Source organism: Pseudophryne corroboree, chromosome 5, assembly GCF_028390025.1.
Source record: "Pseudophryne corroboree isolate aPseCor3 chromosome 5, aPseCor3.hap2, whole genome shotgun sequence".
In the NCBI taxonomy this organism is placed as follows: Eukaryota; Metazoa; Chordata; class Amphibia; order Anura; family Myobatrachidae; genus Pseudophryne; species Pseudophryne corroboree.
Window position 1 is genome coordinate 745,157,224 of NC_086448.1, and position 24,819 is coordinate 745,182,042.

The following is a 24,819-nucleotide window of genomic DNA, read 5'->3' on the forward strand; positions in this document are numbered from 1 at the left end:
GGAGGTGAGGCACCCAAGTGTGTGTGTGTGGGGGGGGGGTGAGTTCCACCACCTCTCTAGGACCACTTTAGGCACTATATATATATATATATATATATATATATATATATATATATATATACACATACACACACAGTATATATATATGTGTGTATGCAGGGCCGGCTCCAGGCACGTTCGACGAGTGCGGCCGCGCAGGGCGCCATCCTTAATGGGCGCACGGATTTTTCACTGCCATTAAGGGTTTTGGGCTGCAGATAGCAAACCACAACATTCCCTGCCCGTACCTCCCGACTGCAGCGCCAGTCATGTCACTCCTGACACTCGCAGCGTATCACCGGCAGCACAGCCTGTGCGGCTTCTCACTACACCCATACACCGACAGCAGGGCAGGCTGCTAGCATTATCGATTGGTGGACGGCGCTGGCCATACACCAATCACATTTCTTGGAGTATATTAATGCTGATTGGTGGATGGCCGGAGCTATCCACCAATCAGTAGAAGCTGCAGTGAAGCGGCAAATCAGTGAGGATGAGAGAGAGAGAGAGAGATGGAGACGGAAGTGATCAGTGCGCAGCAGGTGGAGGAGAAGGGTGAGTAGATGTGATCATCTGCCCCCATAGATCTGAGGTGGTTTCTATTGAAAAGCATATTTATGCAATGGAGGGCATTGCAGTTGGGGCATATTTTTTATTGAAGGAGAAAGGGGGGTTATTAGGTGTGGGGTGCAGTTATGGGATATGATTTTAGTTGAGGGAGGAGGGGGGTTTTCAGGATTAGGTGGGCAGTTTTGGGACATAATATTAATTAAAGTAGGATTGGGGGGTTTCATGCTTGGGGGTACAGTGGTAGGACATAATAATTACAGAAGGATGGGATTTCATTCTGGGAGGGGGGCAGTTGTGGGACATAATATTAAAGGAGGATGGAGGTTTTATTATGGGCGGGGCAGTTCTGGGAAATCATATGAATTAAAAGAGGAGGGGGTTTTCAGGCTGGGGGGCAGTTCTGGGACATAATATTAATTAAAGGAGAAGGGGTAGTTCTGCGACGTGGTATTGATTAAAGGAGGAGGGGGTTGTTAAGCCTGGAGGAGCAGTTCTGGGACATGACATTAATGACAGGGTAAGTGGGGTTGTTAGGTCTGGGGAGGGGGGGCGGGGTAGTCCTGGGACATGATATTACATAAAGGAGGAGGGGGTGTTAGGTCTGGGGGGGTTAGTTCTGGGACATAATATTAATTACATGGGAAGTGGGGTGTTAGGTCTGGGGGGTAGTTCTTGGACATGATATTATAAAGGACAGGGCCGGCTCCAGGCATGTTTGAATAGAGTGGCTGCGCGGGGCGCCACCCTTAATGGCCGCCGCACGCTTGCGCCGCCATATTTGTGCCTGGAGCCAGCCTGCAGTGTCCCGGCCCCGGCCTAAACTCTTGTGTGCGTTCTATGCGGCGTATTGTGCGGCGCCGGCGTCTGCATAGCGTGCACACGAGCGTTTTGAAGAGTCCACCCGTGCCCTCAACAGCACTCCCCCTCCCGGCTCCCAGCACCGCAGGTATTGGGCATTTATCGATCGGGCACTGGGGGCATTTATGTATTGGGGTGGGCAGGGCACTGTGGGGTCATATCTGGCACTGTGGGGTCATATCTGGCACTGTGGGGTCATATCTGGCACTGTGGGTGACTGGGGTCATATCTGGCACTGTGGGGCCATTTATGTATCTGGCACTGGGGGCATTTATGTATCTGTCACTGTGGGGGCATTTATGTATCTGGCACTGGGGGCATTTATGTATCTGTCACTGTGGGGGCATTTATGTATCTGTCACTGTGGGGGCATATTTGCACTGTGGGGGCATTTATGTATCTGGCACTGAGGGGGCATTTATGTATCTGGCACTGTGGGGGCATATCTGCACTGTGGGGGTATTTATGTATCTGGCACTGGGGGCATTTATGTATCTGTCACTGTGGTGGCATATTTTCACTGTGGGGGCATTTATGTATATGGCACTGTGGGGGCATTTATGTATCTGGCACTGTGGGGACATTTATGTATCTGGCACTGTGGGGTCACTTATGTATCTGGCACTGTTGGGGCACTTATGTATCTGGCACTGTGGGAGCATATCTGGCACTGGGGGCATTTATGTATCTGGCACTGTGGGGGCATTTATGTATCTGGCACTGTGGGGGCAACTCTAGCACTGTGGGGGCATTTATGTATCTGGCACTGTGGGGGCATTTATGTATCTGGCATTGTGGGGGCATATCTGCACTGTGGGGGCATTTATGTATCTGGCACTGTGGGGGCATTTATGTATCTGGCACTGTGGGGGCATATCTGCACTGTGGGGGCATTTATGTATCTGGCACTGTAGGGGCATATCTGGCACTGCGGGGGCATTTATGTATCTGGCACTGCTGGGGGCATGTCATGTGTATCTGGCACTGCTGGGGGACATGTCACGTGTAGCTGGCACTGCTGGGGGGCATGTCACGTGTAGCTGGCACTGCTGGGGGGCATGTCACGTGTAGCTTGCACTGCTGGGGGGCATGTCACGTGTAGCTTGCACTGCTGGGGGGCATGTCACGTGTAGCTGGCACTGCTGGGGGGCATGTCACGTGTAGCTGGCACTGCTGGGGGCATGTCACTTGTTGCTGGCACTGCTGGGGGGCATGTCACGTGTAGCTGGCACTGCTGGGGAGCATATCATGTAGTGTTCCCGCTAGGCGTCTGTGGCTAGGCAATGTGTCTCAGTGCTCTAACTGGCGCAAAGTGTCTAACGTGCTGTGCCTGGCGCAAAGTGTCTAACGTGCTCTGCCTGGCGCAAAGTGTCTAGGAGGTTCTACCTGGTGCAGTGTGTATTAGCTGCACTACTGTGTGGTGTAATGCGAATTGCCACTATTATGTGGCCACGCACCTTCCCCACGAAGCAACGCCCCTAAATTTTTGCTGCGTGCCTTTGGCGCGCACTGTCCATGCTTTAGCATACAGGTAGGGGAGCACCAAGCATTACAGTATGTACATAATTTTGCCCTCCTAACTTAAAAATGTGCCCTCCCTGTGATCAGCACCCTGCCCTAAAACGTGAACATTATCATGTGTAGCTGGCACTGCTGGGGGGCATGTCATGTGTAGCTGGCACTGCTGGGGGGCATGTCATGTCTATCTGGCACTGCACATTATGTGTATCTGACACTACACTGGAGACGTGTGTAAGGAACACTACTGTGGCTGTTATTTGTAAGGCTGCTAATTGTGTGCGTAGAGGGGTTGTGAAAATATATTTATAGTTTGCTGATATAAAGAATGCCATCACCTGTGGTGAGCTAGTTAATTGATAAGAAAGGTGTTTCACCACAGGTGATGGCAATCATACATTACCAGGAAAGTCCAGGAACAGAGCATTTTCTCCCTCATGGAGAGGGTCAGGTAGGCAAGTATGCCATAATGTTCCTAATTACAGGTAAATACTTTATGTGCAGCCGCACCTATGACATCTCCTTGGAGTTGTTTGGTGAGACTGTAATGTTGCAAATTAAATCCTTTACTCTCTCTCTTTCGGCCTAAATCTCAGTATGCCAGTATTGCCGGCTGATCATTTTTATTAATGTGCAGAGGTGTAAGAGAATTGTATTGTGCTTTAATAATTACTTTTATTTTTATCCAATACTATATACAGATGTAGCCACGCTGATCATGGCTACATCTGAGGTAAACATGCACCCTCAACGCGGCTATGCGCACCTGTGCCTAGCTGTGCCGAGCTGCGGCATTTGCCATTCTCATCCATGCGAATGGGGCACACACGTATGCGGTACGGTCGCGCCTAATGAGGCGCAATCGCGATATGATGTAGCCACGATGAGAGTGGCTACATTTGTACAGTAGTGATCCCTGTTTGCGTCAGAAATTAATGCTATGGTGGTTATGACTGTCCCCCCCCCCCCCCCCCCCCTCACTCCCACTCATTTCTTGCTCTCTTTTTTCACTCTCTCACCATGGACGTGTAGGTGCGTTCTTCTTCGGACGGGTAAAAGGTCAAAACAGCAGATTTGAGGTGACAGAAGGAATGACCGGGTTAGGCAAGGTTAGTCGGTGGGCGGGTGGTCTGGGTAAACTCTGCATAGTCTCTTAATGCCTAGAGGGACGGGCAGCCATGGGTCCCCAGAGGTTTCCTCCAGAAGGGGTTTTTTCCTCTCCTGAGAGCTGAAGGATGACTCTTCATGAGTCATGAGGCTTACATCATCTTGTTCCTCTTATAGGACAAGTTTGTAAGATTACTGGACCAATCTTGGTGAGAAATTCCCTATTTTATTATGCAGAGTAAATAATAATAACAATAATAATAATAATAATTACAAATAATAATATTAGTAATAATAAGAAGACGAAGAAGAAGAAGAAAAATAGGCAGCATTTTACTTAAAATAAATATAGACATTTATTTTTTTAATATATTTTGCTTGAAGTTGTCTTTATTTTATTAATAAATCCTCTCAAAAGGTGAAGAAATTACACATATTTGGGGGAGACAAAAATATTAGGAGAGTTCAGAACCATGCATTGTTTATCCTACACAAGAGAGTACCAGGCGAGGCAGCCATGTTGGGTGCACTACATAGGTTACACTGTGCGATTAGCAAAACATGGCAGTAAGGCATACAAGGGTACAAAGAAAAGCAACTAACAGGACACCTAGTTCTGCAGCTTACATAGTAAGGGAAATGGTCTTACTCTGTAATTGCTTTTAGAAAATGTTCTCCTTTATAAAAAATGTTAAAGTGAGCTGAGGGGAAAGTAACAAAAAAGGGTCCAGTTAGATTCTAAAATAATTGACAAAAAATAATAATCTGACCAAAAAATAAGAAAAAAATAAAAAGTTATATTAATTCTCTAACACTCCGAAGATGGTACGCTCATATTGTGAATTGCATAAAATATTTATATGAAGCCCACATGGATTACTGACACCTCAGGAGGGATGTGATAACTCTGGGCTGTGGTAAGGGTTCCAATGACACAGACTTTGTTTCTGTGCAAAATAGACAAATACAAGTGCTATGAGACCACCTAAACAAATGTTAATTACATTCTAAACAACTACAGTGGAGATAATATCATACAGTTTTAATCTATTTTCACTTAAAAACCAGTATCAATAAAGAAAAAGTGATGAACCAGTGATGGATGTGATCTGCGGTACAGAATCTGACCTGCTTCCTAGGACTTGACCAACGACTGACCTGCAGAGTCCTGAGAGCCGCGGCACATGACTGGACCAAAAAAGAAATCAGCGCAAAAGTCCTGGAACAGCAGAAGGATTATTGCAAAATGAGCTTCATACAAACATCAAAAAATTTAAAATCTGTCCCTTATCAGCCAGGTGTGCCGCCCCCTAACAACTGCCGCCCCTAGGCACATGCCTCACGTGCCTAGTGGGAAATCCACTACTGGTATAATTGTGTTTGTGTACATGGGCAGATTCGATAGGCCAAGTGGTTCCTATCTGCCATCAAATTCAAATTTTCAGACATAGAGCAAAAAACGGGTTTTTGCCTGTGTGCATTGACCCGGGTTCTTGCTATGTGCAGGGCCGGTTCAAGCCCGCTCTGCACCCCGGGCAGGAAACGGGGCATGGCTTAATACAGGGGGCGTGGTCAGTTACGCCCCCTGTACATTAGTAGCGCCGCTTGAATGCTGAGCGGTGCGCGATGACGTAATTGCGCACCGCACAGCAAAAGGTCCTCTCCACGAAGGGAAACTAGACGCGTAGCGTCTAGTTCCCTTCGTGGAGAGGACCTTTGCTGTGCCGTGCGCGATGACGTCATCGCGCACCGCTCAGCAAAGGTACTCTCCACGAAGGGATACTAGACGCTACGCGTCTAGTTCCCTTCACAGGAGGCACAGACGGGGGACACAGCGGGCAGCGGAGGGCACAGCAGTGGCGGATCTTGCCATGGTGCGGCGCCCTCCAGATGGCACCAGCGCCCTCCGGAAGGCGGCGCCCCGGGCAAAAGTCCTGCTTGCCCGTGGCAAGATCCGCTACTGGCTATGTGTATACAGAAACGACCCAGGTGGAAGTTCCAGGTCCATGACCCTGCTCTATACCACGGTTTTCCCAAGCGCAACCTGGGTCGTCTGTAGTGTGAATGCATCCAACCCGGGTTTTTAGACCCAGGTTAGAAGAAAAGTGTCTGATTGGCTGGTCGGCTAATGGCTATAACATAACTCAGCTAAATTTAGACTATTACAGCAGACTGGGCAATACTTGCAGGAAGCTCACACACAAGAAGGGCAGATCTGAAAATGAGGAAAACCCAGGTTGGATGCATTCACACTAGAGGCAACCCTGGTATAGAGCAGGGTTGTAGACCCGGGACTTTGGGTTTCTGTTCACACATAGCAAATACATGGGCAGATGCACATTCACGGGCAAAAACCCAGGTTTTTGCTGTATGTCTGACATGTGACCCAGGAATTTGCTGGGTCTAGCAGCTGGCAAATTCCCAGTTCTCAGCTCTGGCGTGACCCTGGTTGGGAGCAGGGTTGGGGACCTGGGACTTACTCCCAGGCTGTGTCCTTTCACACATGCAGTTATACCGGCTTCGCGTTCATGTGCATAAACCCGGGATTTGGCTGCATGGGTGAAAGCGGTATTAATGACACCATGGGGTATATTTACTAGGTTCGTATTTGCAGTGATTTGGTGGGAGATTAAACTCGAATTACATCGTTCATGTTTTTTTTCAACTTTTTGAATAAAGTGCATGTAATTTACTACGCTTGTATTTTCCGATGTCGATGTGATTTGTATTGTCTGGCAGTGTTTTACTGGAGTGATTAGCAAAACACTGCCGGACTTAACACAATGAATCCTGGCCGGATCAGTGAGATCCATGCAGGGCTTCATTGTGTACATTATATGAAGTCTGTAAAGTGTTAAAAATCCCCCCAAAAATTGCCTGGGGTCCCCCCTCCTAAGCATAACCAGCCTCGGGGTCTTTGAGCCGGTCCTGGTAGAAAAAATACAGGGGAAAAAATGACTGGGGTCCCCCCATATTTAAACAACCAGCACCGGGCTCTGCACCCGGTCCTGGTTAAAAAAATACGGGGGACAAAAGACATAGGGGTCCCCCGTATTTTTTAAACCAGCACCGGGCTCCACTAGCCAGAGAGATAATGCCGCAGCCGGGGGACACTGTTATACTGGTCCCTGCGGCTGTGGCATTACCCCCCCAACTAGTCACCCCTGGCTGGGGTATCCTGGAGGAGTGGGGACCCCTTAAATCAATAGGGCCAGGGGTGAAGCCCGAGGCTGTTCCCCCCATCCGTGGGCGGTGGATGGGAGGCTGATAGCCTTTGTGTAAAATGAAAGAATATTGGCCCTCATTCTGAGTTGTTCGCTCGCTAGCTGTTTGTAGCAGCAGTGCAAACGCTAAGCCGCGACCCTCTGGGAGTGTATCTTAGCTTAGCAGAAGGGCGAACGAAAGGATCACAGCGCTGCTACAAAAAAAGATTGTGCAGTTTCTGAGCAGCTCGAAACTTACTCCTAGCTAGCGATGACTTCAGACTGTTCAGTTCCTGTTCTGTTGTCACAAACACGCCCTGCGTTCGGCCAGACACTCCCCCGTTTCCCCAGCCACTCCTGCGTTTTTACACACACTCCCCGAAAATGCTCAGTTTCCGACAAAAAACACCTACTTCCTGTCAATCACTCACCGATCAGCAGTGCGATTGAAAAGCGTCGCTAGACCTTATGTGAAACTGCATAGTTTTGTGTGGAAGTACGACGCGCGTGTGCAGTGCACAGAAGTGCCGCTTTTTCAACTAATCGCCGCGCTGCGAACGAAAGCAGCTAGCAATCAACTCGGAATGAGGGCCATTGTTTTTTTGTAGAAGAACTACAAGTCCCAGCAAGCTTCGTTTTTTTATTTTCAACAAGTACGTGGATTACAAAGATAAAGAAGAGGACCGATCTACACCGGATTGTTTGTAAGTATAATTTTTATTTACAGGTACCCCGTAGAGTCTACTGGACAAGAGGACCGAGGTGCTCCGTGTCAACATAGGTAAGTACGTATGTGTGTAAGTGTGCATGTATGTCAATTAAAGTTGTACTATCACGGTGTGTGTCTTGTGTATTTTTTTGGGTATTTTTTTGTAGTAGAACTACAGGTACTAGCGGGCCCGTTATTTTCCCGCATGCTGGTACTTGTGGTTCTCCAAGTACAAGCTTGTGGGGGAGGCTTGCTGGGACTTGTAGTTATTCTACAAAAAAACAATATTCTTTCATTTCACACAATGGCTATCAGCCTCCCATCCACCGGCCGCGGATGGGGGGGCAGCCTCGGGCTTCACCCCTGGCCCTTGGGTGGCTGGAGGGGGGGACCCCTTGATTTAAGGGGTCCCCACTCCTCCAGGGTAAAATACGGGGGACCCCTACGTCTTTTGTCCCCCGTATTTTTTTAACCAGGACCAGACGCAGAGCCCGGTGCTGGTTGATTAAATATGGGGGGACCCCAGTCACATTTCCCCCTGTATTTTTTCAACCAGGACCGGCTCAAAGAGCCCGAGGCTGGTTATGCTTAGGAGGGGGGACCCCACGCAAATTTTTTGGGGATTTTTAAGCCATTCACACCCCTTCCCACTGTTAAGCATGCACAGATCTCACTGATCCATGCATGCCTATCAGAATACGGATAAAAAAGCAGGTCTATTTGAAAACTGCTTTTTTTTACGATTTGTAACATTTACCGGCAGTGTTTGGCTATTGCCAGCAGTGATTGTGAATACGAATTCTTAGTAAATTACAGAGTTGTATAAAATAACAGGCGTGTTTGACCGATGGTGTATTCATTCGTATTTTTTTTCTCTGCCCTCAAAACAAATACGAATGCCCTCATCACTGCCGAGATTTCTGTTTAGTAAATTCCCGAGATGACATTTTGAAAAAAAAATTAAAATCAGTCAAAATCGGGAGCTTAGTAAATATACCCCTATGTTTCTAAACCACAACATTGTTTTCTGCTCTTTATCAAACTAATTATACAGTGTAGTTGTTTTTTTTTCCCACTTTGCTGCGTTAATTTTCAGAAATAAATATTTTAATGGACTGTAATTACCAGTTATTTATAAAGCACACACATATTCCGTAAAAGTGACATTTTAAATAAAAAAAAAATTGAGTAGCAAAAAACATGAATCACTACGTCGTTCGGCAAGCCGTTTTTCCTTTTCAAGTTTCTTCTGTACACAAGTAATACAAAAGTAGGGACTGTGAGCAGCTACCCTGCCTGCCAGTAGTTTATCAAATTTCAGATTTTTAGGGCCACAGGTTACTGATATTTCCTCCTCCTCCTCCTCACATGGTCATAGTATAGTATATTGCTTTTGATAAACTTTATATCAGCTGGTTTAGAAAATCCTCCACCCCAGATGATCTGCACTCTGCTATGTCTGAGTAGGGGAAGGGGAATCCCCAGTGAGTCAGTAACTAGGTTACATGCTTTTTTTTTTTTGCTTTTTTTTAAAAGAATGAACAGACTGATCCCTGAATAGGTATTTGATTGAGCTCGTCTACTTCCTGCTTTGCAGTGCTGTGAATGGAGAGCTGCTGCTAATGTGAAATCCCCGGGAGCTGTGCAGCAGGACCTGAGCTGGGCACAGGGACTGACCTCCAGGTAGCAGGGGTACACTGAGGCACAGGTGAGGGAATGAGCTGGACAGGGGCACCTTAACCTCTTATTTTGAAGAGCTTTCCACAGTTGTTGTATAAGCTGTTGTATGTTGCTGTTCTTGTTTGTTTTGCATGCTCATGTATCAGTTTATGTTATTCAGTGTTTCCTTGTTTGTACGGTGGGTATATTCCATGCATATGGCACTGTAGCCCCTTGTGAGCAAGATTACAGTATTGATGCATCTATTGTGATACTTTAAATGCTGCTCTGTTCAACTCCATATGCACATAATCCAGTATTCTTCTGCTAATGTAAGAGGGGTGGCGGTGCGGTGTGGTGATGCCTGCTGCCATGCAGGTATAGTTCGCTACTCACCAGGCGCCGCTCTCTCTCACCTTCAGGTACCGGAACCTTCAATGGACCTGGCAATCTTCAGTCGGATCCGGACGCGGCGATTCCCTCTCGGAGCTGACGGACGAACGAGCTGAGGAGAAAATAGTCTACCTTAAGGGGGGGTATCAACCCTTCTTCCACCGGAAAAGGGGATACCCCAGGGGTGACGGCGACCTTCACCGGTTGGGTGAAAGGTCATCACAGGCATAAAGCCTCAGCCACCCAGAATTCACACACTCGCGCGTAGTGTGATGAAGGGGTTCTCACGTCCGTGAGCAAACCCCTATTCCGGCGCTCGGGGATAGACAAAGGGACAAACGTACACAAATGCTACTCACCGTCCGTTCCGCACTGCGAACGTCTTCTTCTCTTACAGGTAAGGAGGCAAACGAACAAGCAAACAGCCGTGCAGGGCCTAACTCTAACCTAGTGTCACACCCCTATACTAACTACAACGGCAGAGCCCTCAAACTAGCTCTGTGGGTGTGGTGCAACAGAGCGCTAAACACAGACTTAACAAGCTCACACTTTGCCCCGCACGGTAACAACATACATCACGATACACAGTGCAAGCAACTACCACGGTGCTGTCCCTTTAAGTACCTGAATCAGAACACCAGGTAGTGGGGGCCGCACAGCTCACCCACTCCCCGTACACTGTCTTTCCAGGGGCTCGGGCCGAGCGGGCCTGCCTGCCTAAACACCTTGGGGTGGACTGGGCCTAGTGCCCAGTGCCACCTTTATCCACCTTTGGGGAGGGAACCTCTTATTTACTGGGCCTAACACCCCCCCTAACTGCACACAGGCCCGAGGCCTGACTTTATCCCTCGGGCCTAGTGCCCGCCTAACTTGCCGCCCGTTGGGTGACCTGGGCCTAATGCCCTGGGTCACCTTATAACCCTAAGCCAAAAGGAACTAGGGCCTAATGCCCTCTAATGCTCCCACAGGCCTAATGCCTGAATTGCCCATGGGCCTAATGCCCGCCTAACATGCGCCACGGGCCGGGGGCCCGACTATGTGCCCACGGGCCGGGAGGGCCCGACTATCTACCCACAGGCCGGGAGGGCCTGACTGTGCCCACGGCCTAATGCCCGAACACCCGGTGGTCTAGGGAGGAGCGGGTACAGGGGCGCCTGAGAAGGGCCTACCTGACCCGCTGGGAGAGGCACCAGGGGGGAGCTTCGTCAGCTCTCTTCCTTTCCACCCCTGGTGACCTCTCCGGTGCTCCTTCTCAATCTTCGGTCGCTGGCCCGTCCTGGACAGCGGCGCCGCCGGCGCCTCGCCGCGTCCAGCCGCCGCTGGACATCTTCTTTCCGCAGCCCAACGTCTTCTGGCCTCTTCAGCGGCCACCGGAGCTCTTCAACGCTCTTCGGCGCGGCCTCCCGTCTTCTCCTCGCGCCATCCTCTTCAGCGCTCTTCCGCGCTTCCCGGTTTCGGCTCACGCCCGGCGTCTGACGTCAGATGCCGGGGGCGGGGCCTGTGACGCAGCGAGCGCCAATTGGCTCGCCGCGCCCGCTTCTGATTGTCCGGCGCCCCGCGAGCCGCGATTGGCTCGCGGACGGCGCCGGGTTTGAAAAGACGCTGGCGGCGCTTCTCATTCGCGGCCCAAGTGGCGCCAAGTTTGAAACGCCGCTGCCCGTCGCCTTTGACAATCTGGTGCAGGGAAACGTCTGATCCCTGCACCAGACCCCCGCTGCTGCTGTACGCCGACAGGCGCTGGGGACAGACAAGCTGCCCCCTGCTAGGGTCTGCACCTCGGATGTGCCCTGGGACACATCTCTACACTACTGTAACTGCACTATGGGCATAAGGGTTATATGTACTAAGCTTTAGAGAGAGATAAAGTGCCAGCCAATCAGCTCCTATCATTTTTCAAACACAGCCTGTAACATGGCAATTAGGAGCTGGTTGGCTGGTACGTTATCTCCCTCCAAGGCTTAGTACATAGCCCCCTTACTGTACCTGGAATCACAAAATGCGATTACAAATCCAATTGCATCTTTGCAACCTGTTCAGAGTGAGCTGCATATGTAAAAATGACGGTGCGCCTCACTCATTGTCTATGACTCCTTCCCTTTGTTTCTCTTACGTCCTAAAGGATGCTGGGGTCCATTTAGTACCATGGGGTATAGGCGGGTCCTTTGGGAGCTACTGGCACTTTAAGAGTTTAATAGTGTGGGCTGGCTCCTCCCTCTATGCCCCTCCTACCAGACTCAGTTTAGAAAATGTGCCCAGAGGAACTGGTCACAGCTAGGGGAGCTCCTAGGAGTTTTTCTAGTTTTTATTTTTTTTCTAAGAGTTGTAAGGTCCAGGCAGGCTGCTGGCAACAGCCTTCCTGCTTCGTGGGACTTAGGGGGCGAGTAGGAACCAACTCTTGAAGTTAATGGTTCTCTATCTCCGCTGACAGAACACTGAGCTCCTGAGGGTGCTGATCGCAAGCCCACGAAGTGACCGCTCACTCCCGCAGCACGGCCGCCATCCCCTAACAGCCAGAAGAAAGAAGAGTGGTGAGTTCAGCACCGGCGGTGGCAATGGCGGCACAAGGGTGTCTGTCAGGCTGCGCTCCATGAAGGCTCAGCAACATATCTATGTAGACACAGCTGAGGGGCGTCCTGGGCCAGCGCGATCACCCTAACACTAGTAATGTAGCTTACAGGGGCTAATCCCGCTGTTAGCACTAAAGACCTCAGCCCAGTATAATCATAGTGTGCGGTAAGCCGCGCCATTACAGGGGGCGGGGCTTCTCAGAGCGGATCCAGCACTCACCAGTGCCATTTCCTCCCTGCAGAACGCTGAAACACACTGACAGGGAGCGCTGACCCTCCACATAACTCCATTTACTGCGGTACCAGGGTGAAATAGACAGGGGGGAGAGTGTAGTTAGTGCTATTTAACCTATTAAGGTTATTTAGTTTGCGCTGGGCTGTTATCATAATAACTGTCCACTGGGGCGCTGTGTGGCTGGCTCCTTATACTCTGTGACTCTATGAAGTTACTCTGGGGAAACTGTGTCTGACATTTTCCTGTATGTGTGTGTGTATGTGTATATATCCACATTACCATGTCTAAGGGCTCTGTATCATGTGCTGCAGAGTGTGTATCTTCTCCTGAGGAGTCTATCCCATGTACTCAGGACTGCAATGTGCTTTCCTAACCTTCCGAATCCGAACCCCCATGGGTGGATTCTTTAAGGGGAATGATATCCCAGATTTCATCAAGGATGTCACATAACGAGAAAGAGATGCAGTTTTTGAGAAAGTCTGTAGAGGGTTTGCAGCACTCAGCTCTTACTTTCTCAAATACCCCACCTACATACCCTAAGAAACGTACACTTGCCCAAATAATGCAAGTTGACACTGATACCGACTCTGACACAGGGGACGGTGATGGGGATATGCAGGGGGGGGATGCATCCCTTGCTAAGGGGGTGCAGCTGATGATTGAAGCCATTAGGGAGGGTTTGCATATTACTGAGAAGGTACCTGAGCCGGAAGAGTAATCTTATTTTATGGAAAATAAGAGATCCTCTCTCACCTTCCCTGCTTCTAAAGAGCTGAACTCTTTTATTTGACAAATCCTGGGAAAACCCAGAGAGAAAATTCCAGATCCCTAAAAGAATTCTCACTGCTTTTCATTTCCCTGAAGAGGATAGAAAGAAATGGGAAAACCCGCCTAAAGTAGACGCTTCTGTATCTAGGTTGTCTAAAAAGGTGGTTTTACCTGTTCCTGGTTCAACCGCCCTAAAAGAGCCGGCTGACCGCAAGATTAAGACTACGCTCAAATCTCTATACACTACTACAGGCGTCACTTTAAGGCCCACTATTGATTGTGCGTGGATTTCTAAAGCCATAGTAAAGTCGTCAGGCACATTACTAGAGGATTTAAATATTATGGATAGGTGTGACATTGATTTGTTTTTGCGTCACATACAGGATTCTGCTGGGTTCATGGTGGAGGCCATGAAAGACCTTGGAATGCTGAATGCAAGGGCTACTTCCATGGCGGTCTCAGCACGCAAAGGACTCTGGCTACGCCAATGGACTGCGGATGCAGAATCTAAGAAAAGTGTGGAGAACCTACCCTTCACAGGTCAGGCGCTGTTTGGGGACGCATTGGATGCGTGAATTCCCACGGCAACTGCAGGTAAGTCAACCTTTCTCCCCTCAGCAGCTCCACCGACTGGGAAATCTTATCCTACGTCCACACTGCAGTCCTTTCAGACCGCAAAATTTAGAAAATCCAAATCCCCTTCCACCTTCTTTAGGGGTGGTCGGGGAAAATCCAAAAACCTGCACCAACAGGTTCTCAGGAACAGAAGCCAGGTTATGTTTCCTCAAAATCTTGAGCATGACGGTGGACCTCCCAGCCTGGAGATTGGGCAGGTGGGAGCGAGACTAAAAAATGTCAGTCACATCTGGGCGTCATCAGGTCTAGACTCCTGGGTGACAGACATTGTTACCCAGGGCTACAGACTGGAGTTTCAGGAACTCCCACCTCACAGATTCTTCAAATCAGGCTTACCAGTTTCACTGACAGAAAGTGCTATCCTACAGGAAGCCATTCAAAAATTGGTCCAAACAGATGTTATTGTCCCAGTTCCACCTTACCTACACCACAAGGGTTATTACTCAAACCTGTTTGTGGTGCCGAAACCGGATAGTTCGGTAAGGCCGATTTTAAACCTAAAGTCATTGAACCCCTACTTAAGGGAATTCAAATTCAAGATGGAGTCTCAGAGCGGTGATCTCAGGTCTGGAGGAGGGGGAATTCCTAGTATCCCTCTATATCAAGGATGCATACCTTCACATTCCGATCTGGCCGCCTCACCAGGCTTATCTCAGATTTGTGCTGCTGGATTGTCACTATCCGTTCCAGGCACTGCCTTTTGGTGTCTCCACAGCACCGAGGGTGTTCACCAAGGACATGGCAGAGATGATGCTACTCCTCCGCAGACAAGGAGTGAACATAGGGGGTTATTCCAAGTTGATTGCAGCAGGACATTTTTTAGCAGTTGGGCAAAACCATGTGCACTGCAGGGGAGGCAGATATAACATTTGCAGAGAGAGTTAGATTTGGGTGTGGTGTGTTCAATCTGCAATCTAATTTGCAGTGTAAAAATAAAGCAGCCAGTATTTATCCTGCACAGAAATAAAATAACCGACCCAAATCTAACTCTTTCTGCACATGTTATATCTGCTTCCCCTGCAGTGCACATGGTTTTGCCCAACTGCTAAAAAATTTCCTGCTGCGATCAATTTGGAATTACCCCCATAATTCCATATCTGGACGATCTGCTGATAAAAGCATCGTCCAGGGAGAGGTTGTTGCAGAGTATTGCTCTCTCAGCTCGACTACTCCAGGATCATGGGTGGTCCTGATCCTTCCAAAGTCACATTTGGAGCCGACAAGGAGACTACCCTTCCTGGGGATGATACTCGACACGGAAGTGCAGAGGGTGTTTCTACCGTTGGAGAAAGTGTTGGTGATCCAATCAATGGCATGGGATGTCCTGAAGCCAGCCCAGGTTTCGGTTCATCAGTGCATTCGCCTTCTAGGGAAGATCGTAGCCTCCTACGAGGCTCTTCAGTACGGAAGGTTCCATGTGCGGTCATTCCAGCTAGATCTCCAAGACAAATGGTCGGGATCACACCTTCACATGCACCAGCGGATATGCCTGTCACCGAAAGCCAGAATTTTGCTTCTCTGGTGGCTGCAAACTTCTCACCTACTCGAAGGCCGCTGGTTCGGGATTCAGAATTGGATCCTTCTAACCACGGATGCAAGTCTCAGAGGTTGGGGAGCGGTCAACCAAGGGGAAAAGTTCCAAGGAAAGGGGCCAAGTCTGGACTCCATACTTCCGATAAACATTCTGGAACCAAGGGCCATATACAACGGCCTTCTACAAGCGACACATCTTCTGAAAGATCGTGGCATACAGGTCCAGTCGGACAATGTCACGGCAGTGTCTTACATAAACCGCCAGGGCGGAACGAAGATCAGAGCGGCAATGTCAGCGGTAACAAGAATCATCCTCTGAGCAGAAAAGCATGCGGTGGCGCTATCAGCAATCTTCATTTCGGGAGTGGACAACTGGGAAGTGGACTTCCTCTGCAGACACGATCTCCATCCAGGAGAGTGGGGCATCCACCCGGAGTTGTTCGCTGAGGTGACAAGCCAATGGGGTGTACCTCAAGTAGACATGATGGCCTCTCGTCTCAACAAGAAATTCAGAGGTACTGTTCCAGGTAGAGAGACCCACAGGCAGTGGCGCTGGATGCACTGGTAACTCGTGGGTGTTCCAGTTGGTGTATGTGTTCCCTCCACTTCCACTCATCCCAAGGATTCTCAAACTAATAAAAAGAACAAGAGTTCAGGCGATCATCATTGCTCTGGACTGGCCAAGGAGGGCTTGGTACGCAGATCTTCTGGAATTACTCCTGGAGGATCCAAGGCTTCTTCCTCTTCGCAAGGACCTTCTGCATCAGGGGCCGTTCGCCTATCAAGACTTACAGCGGCTACGTTTGACAGCATGGAGGTTGAACGCCAGATCATAGCTCAGAAGAGCATTCTGAAAAAGCTCATTCCTACCCTAATACAAGCTAGGAAGGGAGTTGCGTCTAAACATTACCATCGGATTTGGAAAAAGTATGTGTCTTGGTGTGAATCCAAGACGTTTCCAACGGTAGAGTTTCAACTGGGATGGTTTCTCCTCTTTCTGCAAGCAGGTGTGGATGTGGGCCTACGCTTGGGCTCCATAAAAGTCCAGATTTCGGCCTTGTCCATTTTCTTCCAGAAACAATTGGCTGCCCTCCCTGAGGTTCAGACATTCTTGAAAGGGGTTCTGCACATCCAACCACCCTTTGTGCTTCCTACGGCACCTTGGAATCTTAATGTTGTGCTGCAGTTCCTGCAATCGGATTGGTTCAAACCTTTGTTGGAGGTGGACGTCAAGTTTCTTACTTGGAAAGCGGTCACACTGTTGGCATCTGCAAGACGTGTCAGAATTAGGGGCATTGTCATGCAAGAGTCCCTATTTGATTTTCTATGAAGAAACGCGTCAGCAGTTTCTTCCAAAGGTTGTTTCAGCTTTTCATATCAACCAACCTATTGTGGTGCCAGTGGCTACTGACTCCTCAATTACCTCAAAGTCCTTGGATGTGGTGAGGGCTTTGAAAATTTATGTGAAGAGAACTTCTCGTCACAGGAAGTCTGATGCCTTATTCGTCCTTTATGATCCCAACAAGGTTGGGTGTCCTGCTTCTAAGCAGACGATTTGTCGTTGGATCAGGTTTACTATCCAGCATGCTTATTCTATGGCCGGCTTGCCGTGTCCAAAATCTGTTAAGGCTTTACAGCTTTGCCGAGCAGCTACTCGGTCTGGGTCGAACACGTTTGCTAAGTTCTACAAGTTCGATTCTTTGGCCTCTGAGGACCTAAAGTTTGGTCAATCTGTTCTGCAGGAACCTCAGCACTCTCCCTCCCGTACTGGGAGCTGGGAGCTTTGGTACATCCCCATGGTACTAAATGGACCCCAGCATCCTCTAGGATGTAAGAGAAAATAGGATTTTAATTACCTACCGGTAAATCCTTTTCTCGTAGTCCGTAGAGGATGCTGGGCGCCCGCCCAGTGCTTAGTATTCCTGCATTGTTACTTGGTTCAGTATTGTTTCAGCCATTGCTTAATTGTTCCAAGTTGGTTAGCTTGGCTTTCCTTTTTGTTATGTGTGAGCTGGTATGAATCTCACCACTATCTGTGTATATTTCCTTCTCTCGAAGTATGTCCGTCTCCTCGGGCACAGTTTCTAGACTGAGTCTGGTAGGAGGGGCATAGAGGGAGGAGCCAGCCCACACTATTAAACTCTTAAATTGCCAGTGGCTCCCAAAGGGCCCATCTATACCCCATGGTACTAAATGGACCCAAGCATCCTCCACGGACTACGAGAAAAGGATTTACCGGTAGGTAATTAAAATCTTATTTATACTTATGTGAGATGGCACTTAGTTGCGACTGAAGGCGTGGTTTCAGCAAGCATTCGCAAGATGTGATAAATCGCAGTGCACCAAGGAAACACACGTTACATATAATGGCCGGATAGGACAGATAAAAAGCCCCCAAGTGTATTGGTATATCTGCAATGCTTAGCAAAGTCTGAAGCAGCCATTTATTGTGTACAAATGTGTAGTGCATTGTAAAATCACTTTTAAACAGTGGCGGCTGCTGCAGTGCATGGGAGATGGTGGTGGAGGTGGGGGGGGGGCGCACTGGTTAACACACAAACATTCATGTAGTGTTGTATGTAATATACGAGTGTGCTGGCTGCCTTACCGGTGATCAGCAGTGCTGCTGTGTTTTACTGAGCTGCCGCTGTACGGAACACAGCACTCCCCTCTGTAAGCCCGCCCCCAGGCTCCTGTGAAACTAGCCAATAGGAGTCTGGGGGCATATAGAGGAAAGTAATCTAATACCCCTTTCACATCTCCAATGCCAGATCCCACAATCCGGAATTGGAAACAGGTCCTTCCCGGGTGGGATCTGGCATTGAAGACTATCTGCTGTCTTCCCGACCCGGAAATTTGCCGGGTCGGTTGCCATAGCGGCGGGGGCGGAGCTGGCCATGGGAGATGAGCTCATCTCCGCGCCGCTTCTCCCTTTCTAGTAAACGGAGGCGACTCGGGGAATCCGTTTTCGCTGCCACTGACCCGGTATTCAACCCGGGAATAACACTGCTTTATTCCCGGGTTGAATTACCGGGTCAGGCGACCCAGGAATTCGGACATGGCCCTTTCACACCGCACACTAACCCGTGTCAACCCGGCAATATGCCGGGTCGATACTGGGTTATTTGTGCGATGTGAAAGGGGGTATAAGTGCTGTGTCCTGTGCAGTGGCTGATCCTCAGATAAGGCAACCAGCACATATACTACATACAATATCTGCTTCCTAATTGTAGACAGTCTCTGTTCACATTTGAGACTGAAATAAAGGCTCTCATTCCGAGTTGTTCGCTCGCTTGCTGCTTTTGGCAGCATTGCACACGCTAGGCCGCCGCCCTCTGGGAGTGTATCTTAGCTTAGCAGAATAGCGAACGAAAGATTAGCAGAACTGCTACTAAATAATTCTTAGCAGTTTCTGAGTAGCTCCAGACCTACTCACAGATTGCGATCAGCTCAGTCCGTTTAGTTCCTGGTTTGACGTCACAAACACGCCCTGCGTTCGGCCAGCCACTCCCCCGTTTCTCCAGGCACTCCCGCGTTTTTCACTGACACGCCTGCGTTTTTTAGCACACTCCCGGAAAACGCTCAGTTACCTCCCAGAAACGCCCCTTTCCTGTCAATCATTCATCGATCAGCAGTGCGACTGAAAAGCGTCGTACGAACACCAGCAAAACTGCAAAATTTTTAGTTAAATAACTTAGCGCATGCGCGCTGCGTACCATGCGCATGCGCATTTACCAGCAAATTGCAGCATAGCGAAAATCGGCAACGAGCGAACAACTCGGAATGAGGGCCTAAATGCGCAGTGCAAAACATTGCAACTTGAGACAAAAAAAAGAAATTGCAAATAGCGGTTACGATTGACTCTGAATAAGGCCCTATGTAATTGAGTGATAGATATAGCGGCCAGCTGTATAGTGAGGTAATCTGTAGTGCAATGTCTATTTCCCATGATGCACGTACCTCATACATGGTTCCCTAGGCAAGTTCAGGTCGCTTCAGACACACTGTCGTACTCCCTGCACTACACATGAAAACAAATATATAATACAAACAATGGGGCAGATGTATTAACCTGTAGAAGGCATAAGGAAGTGATAAACCAGTGATATGTGCAAGGTGATAAAGGCACCAGCCAATCAGATCCTAACTGTTAATTTACATATTGGAACTGATTGGCTGGTGCCTTTATCACCTTGCACTTATCACTGGTTTATCACTTCCTTATGCCTGCTACAGGTTAATACATCTGCCCCAATATCCTTATCTTGCACCGGACCAGAAGCAGCACTACAGGAGAGATCTTTGTTGACAAGTCTCAAGTAAACATAGAATAAAACACAATTCCCAAGTGCGCTCTATTGGTTGAATATTTTTTTAGAGATTCTTCCAAGATAACCCCAATAGGTATAGACTGCAAACTGGAGAATTCTTATAAATACTGTTTCCCGGGGTTCTGAAACAGATATCCCCTCACCAGAGAATCACCCAAACAAAAGGCTCAAGGCCAACTAATACCAGTTGTTAGTTTATTAACACAGGTTTTAAATATGCACATTAAAAAGTTGTGCAGAGAGAACATTTGTATATCAGTGAGAAATGTCCAGAATATGATGATAATAGATTATATTCTCCCTCACCTTAACAGTAGCTTTGGTGAAGCTCATCTACTAATAGGCAATGTACGTATATAGGTACTACATTACCGATTAGATGAGCTTCACCAAAGCTATTGGGATTTAAAAACCTTAATTGTTTTTTTTTTTTTTAATTAAACATATCCAGGTACGAGTCCATGGAGTCTGACTATCTATGAAAAGTCCCCCCTTTTTCTCTATCGTCCTAGTGGATGCTGGGGTTCCTGAAAGGACCATGGGGATAGCGGCTCCGCAGGAGACAGGGCACAAAAAGTAAAGCTTTAGGATCAGGTGGTGTGCACTGGCTCCTCCCCCTATGACCCTCCTCCAAGCCAGTTAGATTTTTGTGCCCGGCCGAGAAGGGTGCAATCTAGGTGGCTCTCCTAAAGAGCTGCTTAGGAAAGTTTAGCTTAGGTTTTTTATTTTACAGTGAGTCCTGCTGGCAACAGGATCACTGCAACGAGGGACTTAGGGGAGAAGAAGTGAACTCACCTGCGTACAGGATGGATTGGCTTCTTGGCTACTGGACATCAGCTCCAGAGGGACGATCACAGGTACAGCCTGGATGGTCACCGGAGCCGCGCCGCCGGCCCCCTTGCAGATGCTGAAGTAAGAAGAGGTCCAGAATCGGCGGCAGAAGACTCCTCAGTCTTCTAAAGGTAGCGCACAGCACTGCAGCTGTGCGCCATTTTCCTCTCAGCACACTTCACACGGCAGTCACTGAGGGTGCAGGGCGCTGGGAGGGGGGCGCCCTGGGAGGCAAATGAATACCTAATTTGGCTAAAAATACCTCACATATAGCCTCCGGAGGCTATATGGAGATATTTAACCCCTGCCAGAATCCGTTAAGAGCGGGAGACGAGGCCGCCGAAAAAGGGGCGGGGCCTATCTCCTCAGCACACAGCGCCATTTTCCCTCACAGAAAGGCTGGAGGGAAGGCTCCCAGGCTCTCCCCTGCACTGCACTACAGAAACAGGGTTAAAACAGAGAGGGGGGGCACTAATTTGGCGATATGCTTATATATATATATATATAAGATGCTATAAGGGAAAACACTTATATAAGGTTGTCCCTATATAATTATAGCGTTTTGGTGTGTGCTGGCAAACTCTCCCTCTGTCTCTCCAAAGGGCTAGTGGGTCCTGTCCTCTATCAGAGCATTCCCTGTGTGTGTGCTGTGTGTCGGTACGTGTGTGTCGACAGGTAGGAGGACGATGTTGGTGAGGAGGCGGAGCAATTGCCTGTAATGGTGATGTCACTCTCTAGGGAGTCGACACCGGAATGGATGGCTTATTTAGGAAATTACGTGATAATGTCAACACGCTGCAAGGTCGGTTGACGACATGAGACGGCCGACAAACAATTAGTACGGTCCAGACGTCTCAAAAACACCGTCAAGGGTTTTAAAACGCCCGTTTACTTTAGTCGGTCGACACAGACACAGACAGGGACACTGAATCCAGTGTCGACGGTGAATAAACAAACGTATTCCTTATTAGGGCCACACGTTAAAGGCAATGAAGGAGGTGTTACGTATTTCTGATACTACAAGTACCACAAAAGAGGGTATTATGTGGGATGTGAAAAAACTACCATAGTTTTTCCTGAATCAGATAAATTAAATAAAGTGTGTGATGATGCGTGGGTTCCCCCCGATAGAAAATTATGGGCGGTATACCCTTTCCCGCCAGAAGTTAGGGCGCGTTGGGAAACACCCTTTAAGGTGGATAAGGCGCTCACACGCTTATCAAAACAAGTGGCGGTACCGTCTATAGATAGGGCCGTCCTCAAGGACCAGCTGACAAGGCTGGAAAATATAATAAAAAGTATATACACACATACTGGTGTTATACTGCGGCCAGCGATCGCCTCAGCCTGGATGTGCAGAGCTAGGGTGGCTTGGTCGGATTCACTGACTAAAAATATTGATACCCTTGACAGGGACAGTATTTTATTGACTATAGAGCATTTCTATATATGCGAGATGCACAGAGGGATATTTGCACTCTGGCATCATGAATAAACGCGATGTCCATAACTGCCAGAAGATGTTATGGACACGACAGTGGTCAGGTGATGCAGATTCCAAACGGCACAGTATGGCCGTATACAGGAAGAGGACTTGTTTGGGGTCGGTCCATCGGACCTGGTGGTCACGGCAACTGCTGGAAAATCCACCGTTTTTTACCCTAAGTCACATCTCTGCAGAAAAAGACACCGTCTTTTCAGCCTCAGTCCTCTCGTCCCTATAAGATCATATCTGCCCAGGGATAGAGGAAAGGGAAGAAGACTGCAGCAGGCAGCCCATTCCCAGGAACAGAAGCGTTCCACCGCGTCTGACAAGTTCTCAGCATGGCGCTGAGACCGTACAGGACCCCTGGATCCTACAAGTAGTATCCCGGGGGTACAGATGGGAATGTCGAGACGTTTCCCCTTCGCAGGCTCCTGAAGTCTGCTTTACCAAGTCTCCCTCCGACAAGGAGGTAGTATGGGAAAAAATTCACAAGCTGTATTCCCAGCAGGTGATAATTAAATTACCCCTCCTACTACAGAAAAGGGGTATTATTCCACACTATATTGTGGTACTGAAGCCAGAAGGCTAGGTGAGACTTATTCTAAAAATTTTTTTTTGAACACTTACAAAGGTTCAAATTAAGATGAAGTCACTCAGAGCAGTGATAACGAACCAGGAATAAGGGGACTATATAGTGTCCCGGGACATCAGGGATGCTTACCTCTATGTCCCAAAATTTGCCCTTCTCACTAAGGGTACCTCAGGTTCGTGGTGCAGAACTGTCACTATCAGTTTCAGACGCTGCCGTTTGGATTGTCCACGGCACCCTGGGGTCTTTACCAAGGTAATGGCCGAATTGATGATTCTTCTTCGAAGAAAAGGCGTCTTAATTATCCCTTACTTGGACGATCTCCTGATAGGGGCATAGTCCAGGGAACAGTTGGAGGTCGGAGTAGCACTATCTCGGATACTGCTACAATCAGCACGGGTGGATTCTAAATATTCCAAAATCGCAGCTGATCCCGACGACACGTCTGCTGTGCCTAGGGATGATTCTGGACACAGTCCAGAAAAAGGTGTTTCTCCCGGAAGAGAAAGCCAGGGAGTTATCCGAGCAAGTCAGGAACCTCCTAAAAACAGTGCATCATTGCACAAGGGTCCTGGTAAAAATGGTGGCTTCCTACGAAGCAATTCCATTCGGCAGATTTCACGTAAGAACTTTTCAGTGGGATCTGCTGGACAAATGGTCCGGATCGCATCTTCAGATGCATCAGCGGATAACCCAATATCCAAGGACAAGGGTGTCTCTCCTGTGGTGGTTATAGAGTGCTCATCTTCTAGAGGGCAGCAGATTCGGCATTCAGGATTGGATGCTGGTAACCACGGAGCCCAGCCTGAGAGGCTGGGGAGCAGTCACACAAGGAAAAAAATTCCAGGGAGTGTGATCAAGTATGGAGACTTTTCTCCACATAAATATACTGGAGCTAAGGGTAAATTTATAATGCTCTAAGCTTAGCAAGACCTCTGCTTCAAGGTCAGCCGGTATTGATCCAGTGGGAAAAACATCACGGCAGTCGCCCACGTAAACAGACAGGGCGACACAAGAAGCAGGAGGGCAATGGCAGAAACTGCAAGGACTTTTCGCTGGGCGGAAAATCATGTGATAACACTGTCAGCAGTTTTTCATCCCGGGAATGGAAACTGGGAAGCAGACTTCCTCAGCACGACCTCCACCCGGGAGAGTGGAAACTTCATTGAGAAGTTTTTTCCACATGATTGTAGACCGTTGGGAAATACCAAAGGTGGACATGATGGCGTCCCGTCTGAACAAAAAACGGGACAGGTATTGCGCCAGGTCAAGAGACCCTCAGGCAATAGATGTGGACGTTCTGGTAACACCGTGGGTGTACCAGTCGGTGTATGTGTTCCCTCCTCTGCTTCTCATACCTAAGGTGCTGAGAATTATAAGACGTAGAGGAGTAAGAACTATACTCATGGCTCCGGATTGGCCAAGAAGGACTTGGTACCCGGAACTTCAAGAGATGCTTACAGAGGTCTTATGGCCTCTGCCGCTAAGAAGGGACTTGCTTCAGCAAGTACCATGTCTGTTCCAAGACTTACCGCAGCTGCGTTTGTCGGCATGGCGATGGAAAGCCGGATCCTAAGGGAAAAAAGGCATTCCGGAAGAGGTCATTCCTACCCTGGTCAAAGCCAGAAAGGAGGTGACCGCACAACATTATCACCACGTGTGGCGAAAATATGTTGCGTGGTGTGAGGCCAGGAAGGCCCACAAAGAAATTTCAACTCGGTCGTTTCCTGCATTTCCTGAAAACAGGAGTGTCTATGGGCCTCAAATTGGGGTCCATTAAGGTTCAA

General features: G+C 48.6%; 1 protein-coding gene across 4 annotated transcripts in view; it reads left to right on the plus strand.

The window, feature by feature from the left end:
* The first annotated feature begins 491 nt into the window (after positions 1-491).
* Positions 492-24,819, plus strand: part of DPY19L4 (dpy-19 like 4) — a 132,741-nt gene continuing 108,413 nt past the window's right edge. For 2 of the 4 annotated variants that reach the window (XM_063924128.1, XM_063924125.1), the window contains exons 1-2: positions 492-594; positions 9,602-9,712. The gene's annotated coding sequence lies outside the window, so the exon portion shown is untranslated. Of the gene's footprint in view, positions 595-1,074; positions 1,127-4,017; positions 4,095-9,601; positions 9,713-24,819 lie in introns of those variants that run through there. The other 2 variants (XM_063924126.1, XM_063924127.1) reach the window with 2 other exon arrangements.